This window comes from Empidonax traillii, unplaced genomic scaffold, assembly GCF_003031625.1.
Source record: "Empidonax traillii isolate 1590-97213 ecotype Southwest subspecies unplaced genomic scaffold, ASM303162v1 scaffold65:size4453928, whole genome shotgun sequence".
Taxonomy (NCBI): domain Eukaryota; kingdom Metazoa; phylum Chordata; class Aves; order Passeriformes; family Tyrannidae; genus Empidonax; species Empidonax traillii.
Genome location: NW_020955258.1, coordinates 3,371,778 through 3,384,975, shown reverse-complemented (window position 1 = coordinate 3,384,975; position 13,198 = coordinate 3,371,778). Strand labels below are relative to the sequence as shown.

At 34.8% G+C, this 13,198-nt stretch overlaps 1 protein-coding gene across 1 annotated transcript in view; it reads right to left on the bottom strand.

Moving 5' to 3' along the window:
• The window catches only part of CERKL (ceramide kinase like), a 52,842-nt gene that overhangs the window by 30,368 nt on the left and 9,276 nt on the right, over positions 1 to 13,198 (bottom strand). The window lies entirely within an intron of this gene.

Below are 13,198 nucleotides of genomic sequence, written 5' to 3'. Positions count from 1 at the left end.
TCTTATATTTTACCAACTTTCTGTTTTATCCAGCTATACAAATAACACAATATCAAAAAGATTATTTAATTAGTTTTCTGATGTTTAATAAAATTAATAACACTGCAGACTAAGAAGAGCAAATGACTTTTTTTTGTATTTGCATTCAAGAAGCAAATTCTTTATTGCATTCTCCTAAATCATAGCAAGCATGGTTGTTGTACACTCCTAAATCATGGATCGGAAACTGTGCTATGACTCAAGTTGACTACATGATCACCATATTTTTTCATTTGATACAACCATTGCCTTTTGGGTTTACACTAGAAAAGTATCAGTTAAGCAAAAATGGAGAAATAAATCAAAATTTCATTTTTGAGTAATGAATTTACCTTAGAAGACAAGAAAAACAGTTTCAAAAAAGTTACTGTGACAGTTCAAGATCCTCATCCCTAGGCAGATTTGTGTTAGGCTAAGTGAAGGTTTTATTATCTTGGGGTTGTTGTATTCATGGACACTATGGTTGGAGACATTATCACTTCACTTCCAAATGCCTTTTGTAGAGGCATCAATTTAACCACTGTGGTACAGGTTTCTCCTTTTTCTGCTCTCTTGAGCTGCAAAACACCTGATTCCTCAAAAAAAATAAAGTCAAACACACAAACTGAAGGGAAAGTGTTACTGCTCCTGTTGGTGTCAGATACTCTGGACACAGAAAGAAAAGTTTCCCCACTTTCTTTGTAATAACAGCAGATCTGATACACTATTCAAAAAAGGTCCCTTTGCAGCTCAAGGCAAGAAATGCTGGAAACCAGAAACCTTTCCCAAATCTAGCAACAGCTCTGTCAACTGGTTTCTCAACAGCAAAAGCCATAACAGATTGTTTGATGCACAATTGCTACATGCTGTACTGAAGTGCCAGGAAAAGTCTATTTTAACTGCCATCCTGGGAAAGATGGACAGCACCACCTACTTCATTACACCACAGGAAGCTGAGGGTTTCAGCAAGTCATACTTCTTCTGGGCAGGAAAAAAGACATTGTCAATTCTTGTAACAGTTTTATGCTGGCATTTATCAACATTTATCATTTCCTGAATGAGACTATGCAGTGATCATCCTTCTATCCAGAAATCCTGGAGGACTGCACCTCAGCCATGCCAACACAGCCAAAGCTCAAATCAGTATTACCTTTCCTCACAATTCTCAACCAATTCAATTTTTCCTGTTCTATACCAAATAACCTGCTACAAATGGAAGCACACCTTTATTATAATTCCCACATATTTTTCCCACCTTGTTATATTTTAACATCATAATTTCTCTGTAAGTCAGCTACTAAGGTGTAAAATCGCACCGAAATAATTTCATTCTTAGCAGGAATACTGTGACGAGTAAATGTTTGTGTGCACTGAGATAATACACAGGAAATTGTAGTGCAAATTTTCAGAAGTTCACAGCAAATAAACAGGAGGAAACTCATCTAACAAAAAAACCCAAACCAACACAGATCTTAAAGTACTGTAATGATTGCTGTCGAATTATTTTCTATAGGATGCATTGAATGAAATCAGAGAACTGAGGGGGGCAATATTGTACGATTCCATTTGAACTATGACCTTCCATAGTCTCAAATTAGACACTGTACAAATAAACTTGGTATTAACATTACCAAACCTAAGATTTTCATTTTTTTCAACTCTGTATTGCTCTTCTAAAACATTTAGGGGTAAAGAGTCTTGGTAGGTCTTAAAGGAAAGATTGACTGGTGATACCCCAAATCACTTGCCTAGAAATGCATAGTTTGCTATCTTTATTAAAGATTTTAATTTTTAAAACAACATTTTTGAGGGGTCTGCTTTTTTGTTTTTTTTCCAGAAAGTCTTACTGTCAGACATACAGCATACTGAAAATTCCAGCACACAAACTCAATGTTTTAGGAAAATCAGTAAATAAAGACACATGAAATATAACCACAACCACTGTGCAGCAGTAACTGAGCTGCAGATTTATTTCCCCAGACCAATACAAATATTCTAAACTACTTTGTTTTTTAAATACTTTTAAATAAATAATATTTTTAAATAAATAATATTTTGGATTAAGCTATTAGTTTTGCTGAGAATAACACAAATTCTATTATGCCAATGTTATGGACGTGTATCAGAGATAAATTACAAACATTAGCCTATTTGTCCTGCACAAGTCAAGTAAAGTGAAGGCCTGTTAAAATATTTTTTTATTCCCCACTAGCTTTCATAGAATGATATTTAGTCATAAGCCAGATAAGGTCTGCCTTTTCTTTCCATGCTACTATTTCAGCCAGGTACTTGTTTTTACATCTTCCTCTTACTGTGTATTTATCAAATTTTTGTGTTGCTCACATATAGGTTAAACCTTTTGAAATTTAAAATAGTACATTCTTATCTAGGCAGCACTACACTTTCAAAACCAGTATCTGACTCTGGTTGTTTTACTGGAACACATTTCCAGATGCAGGTCAGAGTAATGTATTAATTGTAGGAATACTGAATCATACAAACCCACCACCCCTAAGTTTTAATTTGTAGCGGAAATGTTGAACTAGTTGGTAGGATTAGGACAGCCCATTGTTATTAAAGTTGTTAAGAACTCTGCATAAAATTCCAGGCATATTCTATAATTTTCATATTCTATGCTTACTGAAAATAAGATCATAGCAAATACATTAACATTTTATTTAAAAATTGAGATAAAGAATTTATACCTTATAGAGCTATATTTATAAAGTACTTCTACTGTGTGATAACAACCAAGTTTACTTTCAAAATAAAGTGTGTACTGGATTACACACTTTTTTTTAAATTTTGAAAACCCTATTGGTTCGTTAGTATCATATTGGTTATTGCTAGCGGTTTCAGGACATTAACTGTCCTCTCACATTACTTAGAAAGATATTGGGTACCATCTGTTCTTGCAAGAGATTTAAGCATACATCTATTAGATATCATGCTATTTATTTAATTCAGTACCCACTTCCTATTGTTGTATCTTCTGAAAAAAAAAAAAAAAAGTCAATTTAATTACAAGGAATAAAGATAATCTCTTCTACCAGGCTGCCCTGTCATCATGAAAGCAGAGAGGGAACCTGTATAAAGTAGGTTACAGGCGTTAGGGAAGAGAAAAACTAACAGCACTTAACATTTAAAAGATCTAACAAAACCAGAATATATGGCACTTAAAAAAAAATTACTATAAGCCAAGGGCTTGTCTAAATCAATCTCTGCACATCTGTCTGATGTAGAGCGTAAACAGGATTAGAGTTGGATTTATCTGCTTGACGCTAATTGTACTCACAGTTTCTGCACATGTCCACTTTTTTTTTTTTTTCCAAATACAGCATGAAAAAAAAGAAAAGCCTGGATATATGAATTTCTAGGAAGTTTTATGCCCCTATTTATCCTCTCACTAATTTCAAGCAAAGAGACTATCCTACATTTTTCCTAATTATGGTAGTTCAACCTCTTATTAAATAAAAAATTACGTCTAAGTCGACCATACCAAGCTAAATCAAAAGCTGAGCATCTAATACATTCAAATACAGTTTAACTGTAAATAGCAAGCCAAATTTTAATTAGTTAATAGAGTGTTAAACTAGACTTTAAACAAATAGATTTCCTCGTGTTTACAGGAGCACTACTGAAAAATTGAATGGTTTTAAAGACAATGTGTTATTAAAATATTAACACCAAGACTTCTACAACAAAACACTTTTTGGGTTGTTTTTCTCCCACAGAGGCCCAACATCTAGAAGTGGTACTTAAGGACTTAATTTCCATAACAAATATCTGGAGTACATGAAAAACTGCAGAAAATATACACGAAATGTGACTGTATAATTTAAGCCGAAGAATTGGACACAAAGCAAAATGGGTTATACCCCCTTGGTCACAAATGCTTCCTATGACCTCTGGCAAGACACCCAGTCCCCCTTAACTACATTAAATAGATAAATCTTTTACACAGTTTAGGCTCTCTGTTCCATTACACTCTCAAAGTTTACTTCTGGAACAGTTGATTGCTATAGCTGAGTGCAGTGTAACGTAACAGAACTAATTAGAGATTTTAGAAAATCATCAAGACTATACCCAAGAAAATACAGTGATCAGTACCTATTACAGAAGCATCTTATTACAGTACTTATTACAATATTGATTGCAGACCTTACTACACTCTATGAACACTCTTTTCAAAATAACCATTCGGGAAATACAATAAAATACAACTTTATTAATATAAACCCAAAAATAAAATAAATAAAATCAAAAATTAAATTAGTTTTGACAATATGTCTATAAATTTAGGTTTAGGAATATTTTAAATTAATATGATAATGTCTAATGCATATAAATCAGCAACTATTAACCCATCAATAATTAAGCCCATTTTTCCCTTACTGTAAATTGGCAAAGCACAGTAAGCAGTGTGCAACTGATTCATAAAACCTCCACAGTTCTCAGTTCCTTATTGATTAAGAAAGTCTGGCAATGAGAAATTTAAAGAAACAGGTATGATCATTTTTGCCAGAAGAGCCAAGAATCACTGTAAAGCTTCTCAGGCTATTCAGCACTAATTTAAAGACTCTAAATATGAGACAGAAAAGCTATTTTCAAAACACCTGAATTTTCAAGAGTTTTTTTATTTCAAAAAGACACATCACACAACACCTTTGACAAAAACTGATGTTATGCTTCTTACTCTCTTTTGAAGCAAAGAAAGCAAAATTGCAACTTCTGCTTGCCAGAAGTATCAAACAGTAAGCTGAGGTGGTACCACAGGGGCCAAGCTGGGGCTGGGCTGTTTTTTGTTTGAAGATTACCTTTACATTACTCTAGTCCTTTTAAATAGTGTAGTAAGAGAAGCATAACATAAACAAGGCCCTGGCCGAAAAATACATTTTTCAGGCTGTGTGTAATGACCTCCTTTGGAACAGGAAGGAGTTCAGAAAGTACTACAAAGGACTGAAGAGATGCATCTCAGCTTCTTCAGAGCTGGAGAGTAAAAGCAGGGTGTAACTACTGACTTCATCTTTTAATGGCAGCTATTCACTTGCAGCAACAGCTGTATTGCTTCGGGGCAGAAAACTGAGCTTGAAAACATCTGACAGGAATACAACTAATTTTCATTCTCCTTCTCTAGAGAATCTGAGGGTGAAGTGATGTATTCTGCCAAGCCAATGCAATACCTTGCTGCTAATCCCTCTCCCAGTGCAGACACCCACCCTCAGCTCACCTGCCAGAACTGTGCAGTTCGACCCTTTTCCTTATGTCTGGCACTGGGCACAACCAAACTGAATCAAATCAACTCCCTAAAGTGACATAGATCATTCACTTTTCTTTTTCCCCTGGCTTAGTCTTCTGACAAGTTGTTTAGTATAATCACAAGTCCTACAAAACTGAAGATGCTACAAAGTGATAAGAAAATTCACAGCAGGGAAGAAGGAAGGACTGGGACCATCTCCTTTCATCATTTCAAGTCAACATGGTTTGAGTCAATCTGCTGTGCATTTTCACTTCCAATTGTTAACTACCCAAAGATCATATAAAACAACAAGAGTCAGTAAGAACTGGGAAAGATGCACAGTGGCTTCAGGTAGTTCTTTAGAGCTCTAATAACTACGTACAAATCAAAAACAAACAAAAAAAAAAGAGTCTCAGGATAAAACTCCACTTAACAAACCTATAATGACACATTCAGATAGTTTCACTGGACAAGAAGTTACATGCTATTTTAATACACCACTATAAGGCATTATTCATTATTCCAGATTAAAGAAGTCATCTAATTTGAAATTACTATCATAGGTAGATAGCTCTAAAAATAGTATTATTATGAATAATAATTAATATCCTAAAAACAATAAAATTCTGCAAAAAATTTGTACTTCGGGTTTCAATTTTTCAACACCATACTAGCAAAAAGAAACCTAACAAACCTAGTAATTTTCCAATGCAACTCAGTCCTGAGACAAAATCTTACACTATATAACAGAAATTACATTATTTTATTTCTCTGTTTAGTAATTCTTTCAATTTTTAAGAAGACACAATGTGGTAAATACAATATAAAACTGGCTTTCATGGTGCTGTGTGAATTTCATTACATTCTATATATAATATGAAGAGTTTTCATTCTTCACTCGGGGTATTTCTTGACAATTTTACTATATTCAAGCATGGGTAAATCCGCCTAAAACTTCAACCTCCTACCTTTCATCCTCCCCTCTTGTCTCTCCCCACTTTTCAAATGGTTCTATGACCCCAACACCCCTTGACCAGTTGATTCCAATCCCTGTTCTTCACCGTATCCTTTAAAAACTAATCCTCAAACGTCTGAACATCCTCATCAAACCAGGTGGGCTGTGGCAGATCCATGCCCGTGCCCAGCATCATATCACAGCAACTGCAGGAAGAGCAGCTTTAGGGAACATTTGGTATAGTCCTTGAAGCCTTGAGTTGGACCATACTCAACGACTCAAAACATTGGTTAAGCTTCACTACAGCTTTAAAAAATGGCAATAGGCAAACTCCTGAAAAAGAACAACCACCACCAAACTGCCGAGCTGTGGCTGAACCAAAACGAAAGATGACGTTGGCTACTGGCAGAGCAAACATGGTAAGAGTTACATTAATCCCATAGGAAAGGGCAGAGTTTAGTACAGGTCAAAGGTTGGTTTTGCTGGGCTAAATCATGAATTTAAAAATAAGCCCTTAACAAGAAGATCTACTGGCAATAATGCTAGAACAAGGTTAGCTGAAAGGAAGCAAGACAGACAAGTGATCCTGAACCTGAAGCATTCAAGAGGATGAATGGAGCAAAGACTTTGCTTTTTAATATTTATCTTTCCTCATTAACACCACAGCAAGAAAGGGGTCACTGAAAATAATTTTTTTATAGAAAGCTCTACATTTTATGTTAAGAATATGGCCCACATACTGCCTAATTTCACAATATAGTTTGAAAAGTAGCAGCAAACCTTTTATTTAGTGACTGAAACTTCATGGCTTTTCATTTAAGAAATGAAATAAGCTACGTAAGAAACTTTGGAGTACAACAGGGTGAAAAGCATCACTGATTTTCATCATTTTGTAAAGCCTCTACAAACATAAGCATCAGATTAAATGACTCATCTCACAGAGACCACCAACACAACCCTCCTAAAATAGAATATTCAGAGATATTTCTGAAATAAAGAGCAGACAGGGATCTAATGGCTTACAGGATTTAATACAATGGGCTAGCAGAGCTGAGAGATACTAAAGAAACCCCAAAGAGGAAACATGAGCTTAATTCTACATTCCCTCCAAAACGTCTCACACATACACACTCTTTTGTACCTACTCATTTATGTCATAATCATGGCAATTACTTATGTCATTTTGGAAAAACAAATAACCTCTTATGGCCACAAGACATTACTGAGTTTGATTAAATACAAGTTAATAATTACTTTTACTTGGACTCGTACTTGTGCTTCAGCCTCAAATACAGATTCACAAGCCATCCACAGTGCTAAATATCAGTGTCTCACTTTCAGGGAACTCAACGTGCCTCAAATATCTGAATTTTGGTCTTCTCTGAAAAATATTTTCAAGAAACATTTTCTTCAGGAAAAAAGAACAAACAGCCCATTCTAAACACAGGACAATTTCCTTCCATAACACTGGTAATTCATGAACTGGCAAGTCATGCTTTTAGGTATTGAAGCATAGCTGTCAGCTGCTAGATAAGCTCACCCACGAACTTCTACACATTTGGCTTTATCCTCATTGATCTCTGATCTATCTTTTTTTTTTTTCTTTCATTAAGAAAACTCAGCCATCCTTTGTGTGGTTATATCTGCACCTTCGACACCAGCCCAAGGCAAAAGATCGCAATAGCACCACCAGAATCCTCTGACAAGCATAAAACCCTTTCCTCAAACCAATACTCTTTGGCTCAGTTGCCACATAGGAACAGGAAGAATGTAGGCTACACCACTTTGCCTGCAGGGATGAATTAGTGCTATTTTGTTTGTGTACCCCACAACTGTAACAAACTTATAGGAAAAGCAAAAAAAAAAATCCCCAAATTTTGTTAGATTGTCTTTATATTTTTTTCCCCTTCTTAGGGAAACTATTCTATTTCTCTAACTTTGTAAAATATTTTGTCATATTAAAAATATGATTTATATTACATGATATATGTACAATACAAAAATTTCTTAGAACACAATGCCAAATTCAAGGTACTCTTAGTTAATTGTGCAGTATACAAATTAGCCTTTCATATAAAGAGGAAGTTTATGAAATACAACACTCCAGAAGCTTTCTGGTATTAGAATTATTTTTGTTATATAGAATTGGCTCCATTTGCAGTGATGCATAAACCTGTGACTGAGGAAATTACATTCTCAGACTTTCATCTATTTTAAAATTTTGTTTGCAGCTTAACACTATGACAAACGACTCACAAAAGATTTGATACCAATATGATGTGACACAACTGAACCAAACCTTAATTTCACTCACAGTAAGAAATCACAGGATTAAGTAACACTGTGCAGTCTTTTAGAAAAGTTTATTGCTTCCAGATGGATGCAAGTTTCCTTTCAGCACTGATTGTATCTTCTGTACACAGGGTGCCAGCGTTACTATAAATACAGACAAAAGCAGTTATAAAGATAAATTATTAAAATATTGACATAAACAAGCTCATACAATACTGCCTCTTTCCACAAAGTACAGACAACTACACTAGAGTGCTGTCTGTATCACAAATGTTCAATATAAAACACGTGCACCCTTTTTAGAAATTACAACCCCTATATGAGCAAGCACAAATTTACAAGGTATCCATAAAATGACTTCTAATTCCAACCGCGTGCTCTTTGCCCCATGTTGTGTAGTGCCATGTGTTTCACTGCATGGTTGCTCACTACCAAGATGTCCACCTGTGCCCGTGGATCTGTGCAGCAAGCTAAGGATACACTTACTTCATGTAGCAGCAGAACTGTTGAATGCACACTGCAACACACTTACGTCAACCCAAAACTGTGAGTAATAAATACCTTCAAGCTAATTTAAATTTCAATCCATGTACAGCAGACACTAATAAAGTGCATCAACAGGTCTACAGAATGTTTGGCAGAAAAAAAATCCTAGAGAATATCTGATCAGTCTATAAGAAAATTATATATAATGCTATTTTTAAAAATCAAAATACACTCAAAATTATCAGGTGAAGCCACTGAGTTTTTAAAATATCTTATGTTGTTTTACTGTTCAGAAATTATATGAGTAATTTGTAATGAGTCATTTAAAACATTTGAAATTTTCATGAGATACTCAAAAATTAAGAGCTCCATTTTGATTTGGGAAATAACCAGTGCATAAAGTAGAATATGTTAATGCATTTTAGAGAACATGCAGAATTCATAAAATGCTTTATGAATAAAATGTCAACATTAAGTACCATGAAATTTAAAATTAACGATCAGCATAGAAATAGTTTTCACTTTTACATCAAACTACATTATTATACTAAGTTATATACAGAAACCTACTTATTTTCTGACAGGCATATCTGCTGTTTTAAAACAGAGACACTCTTAAAAAAAATCACCAATAAAAAATCCACCCCAAAATGTTCCACAATGTTTGCTTTGCATCCTGGCATGCACCAATAATTTCAAACACATAGTCTCCTATTTTAAGCAAGTTCTTTGACATCCCCTGTCAACTTCTCTTAGCTCCAGTATGGTAACTGCACCTACACACCACATTTACACATCTATTCCTAATCCTAGTACTAAAATCAAACAGAGAGACTGATAAACACATATTAAAAAAAATAATAAAAAAACCACAAAAAAACCCCCCCAGCAACCAGTTTCTGACGAAATTTACTGTTGGATAAACCCATGTCAGATGACAAAGATACACTTCAAACCTCCCACAACACATTTCAATGTTTACTCCCCCAAACTTTTAAATACTAGCATTTATATCAAATGGACACATACGTACAGGGGCAACCACTATGAGGTTGAAGTAAATATCTTACCTGCAGACTGTAGGAATTTTACTCACAGCACTGAGATCCTGCATATGGTTGCAGGTTCAGAGAGCAATTCATATTCAAAGCACTCATACAGCAATGAACAGAGATGCATCTTAAACTCTCCGATATGCATTTGCACAGTGTGTATGTTACTGTTACTGTTCTATGTAAATTTTAGTCTGTCACAATATTAAACATACTTTGCTCATTTAAAAGTAAATTTAACAGATATTAGTTTCTACACATATTCAGCTGCACATCACAAATCATACAAAAATCTTTGACTTAGCCTTAAGTGAATCAAGGCAAGAAAATTATCACCACCTGTGTTCAAGATATAATTAGTATCGATACCTTGGCACACATCTTTAAGCTATTGACATAACAAAGGGAAATGGATGTTTTACACTGAGGATTGTCTTCCATGAGCATCAGAAATCCTCTCAAAGTTATTTATGGAAAAATACCAGCTAAGCATACTGAAGCTACCCTTTTCCCTCATTTTGAGGTTGATCAAACTAAATGGTTTGCAATGGTTTCAGACTCTTATCCTATACAAGTTTAACTACGTCCTTGGAATTTAACTTCCCTTCTCCATAACAAAAATAAAAAAATAACCCAAGACTATAGAAATTATAAACATTCAGATGAACAGTATTTTCAAGGGAATTATGGCTAAGAAATTCAGGTTTTCTGTACAGTCTGCTACTGTATTGCAATTCTTAACAACATTTAATACAATTAACTTCTTTATATTTTGTCAGGCAAAGGACATGCATTCTTTAAACTGTATTGTTCCGCCGATAAAAATAAGTACCTTGCAAATGGTAGGCTAGGCAAATTGAAGTTCAAAATCTATCAAGAAATCTCACTTAGTATAGCAAACACAGGTGGAAAGACAGACTGGTGATGTGTGTATTTTTACTCAAAATATCATTTAAATATAATTTAACTGCTTTTTCATACATAAGACCAGCAAAACTACAACAGGACAAACGTCCATCTGTCCCAGTATCTTATATCAAACCATAGCCATAAGCAGATGCTCAGAGAAGAGAAGGAATAAAGGAAGCATTTATTCTGTTTTCCACTAGTACTTTTCCATTCCCCACCTGTTTTCATTTGGGACACCCTGAACTAACTGTGGTTTCTACAACTTTAACAGCACCCAGATGAGGCCTTCTGTCTCCAGCTGAACCCACAAAATCTTCTAGCATTAACAATATCCTTTGGCAGTAAGTTTTGCAGTTCTCTTACCTATCCTTCTGTTTTGAGCCTGGTTCTATTAAAAACACCATATTTCTTCTGTTGGTCAATAGAAAGCCATCTACTTTATCCAGGCCCCATCTCAACTATTTTCCTTTCAGACCAAAAAGTGCCAGCCTAGTCCGTCATTCTCAGCCAGGAGCCATTTGGTGCCTTTAATCATTGTCACCCCCTGAACCTTCTCCAGTCCCACATCATCTTTGCTGAGAACACCAGAATTGCAGAGTATTCAAGATGTGGTTAAATAACTGCTGGTTTATAGAGCATACAAACATCTGTTTTAGTCTCTACTTATTTTCTAATTATCCTTAACATAATAGTCCTAACAACTATTACAGTGACAGATGACATTTTCCACATGATAAACCTATGATCATACACATTAGGAATGGTAAAGCTACAGCTCCAGGTCCCTATTCCAAGCTGATGGCATTCAAATAAGAGATCAATACATTACACTACACTTAATTATTCCAGTTCTTTAACTGACTCTCCCATTGCCTAGTCAAATCTGTAAAACTAACATATGTCTCTGAAGTTGTGCTGTAGGACAGAACTGACAAATCAAAAATTATTTTCCACTCCTATTTTAACAGTCCCCAAACAAATCTGGCATTTCCCCTTTACTATGTTTATTCAATGTCATTTTTTCTCTTCCTTAATCCTTCTAGATCACATTGTTAATATACCAAAGGAACTGTGAACTCTTCAGGCAACCTTCACTCCATGAATTAGACAAAAACCCCAAACATTAGAGACATAAAACAGAGAAACATACTAAGAATAGTTTTCTTTCTACTGTAACCTTATTTTATTGCTCTGCTCCTGCATAAAACTAATATTGCTGTTAAAAATAAAACTGTTAAACTTGCTCAAAGGAGATACCGGTTTTTTTCATTAGCAAGGCAAACATACATATACATATAAATAACATTGTAAGTTCAGTACTGAATTTTTGTATAACTTCCCCAAATGATTTCCATAAAACAAGTGAGACCTAGGGACAACATTTCAAAAACACCACCTGCTTGTTTCCATCATATTTTAAATAATTAAGTCCTCAACAAATGTAAGTGCAAAATAAAAAAAAAGCTTTCTTATTTAATTTTTGTTTGTACTACACTTAAAAAAAAAAACTACCATTTTTCAGGTACTCTTTTTTTCAGCTAAGAATTGTTTGCCAAACCAACTCTAGTCACTACTAGGCCTTGTTCAGTGGGTATGTTGCAGTCAAGTGACCAAGAAACATTACACTTCACATGAAATACTCAGAAGCATTCTTTGCCCTTTAATAAAATAATGCAAAATTAAAAATAGACATGCATATACATCTATCTTCTCCCAAACATGGTAAAATAACAATACCCTTCAGTTTATCCTGGAAGGTGTCAGCTGCAGAATTTACTGAAGGAAATCACAAACCTGTTCAAAGTTTGACATCGACATGAGTTACCACCATCTACAGCCACCTAACTGTTACTCTGTTATTCACTGGCACTATGATAATTTTGATCCCAGCTAATCACCTCACTCCAAGTTAAATTATGTAGATGTGACAGAGCAGCCTTTGGGAAACCCAAAACCATCCAAGTGTGAAATCTTTCAGTACCTTTCTTGACAGAGCTGTTTGACAAGGCTCCAAAAGGCCATGCAACAAACAGTATAGCAGGGAGAGGACTTGGACAGGAGCAGTCTCATTTTGAATCATCTTCAGAACAGTCAACAGATCAGCCAGACAAAGATGTGCTATTTTTCACATGGAAAGCCAGCAGGTTATCTTGATTTTTTCCTATTCACTGTTAGTCATTTATTCATAAAAATTTTCACCTGTAAGAATTTCGTAGGCTTTTGTTTCCCAAAGCCATTTTCGTAAAA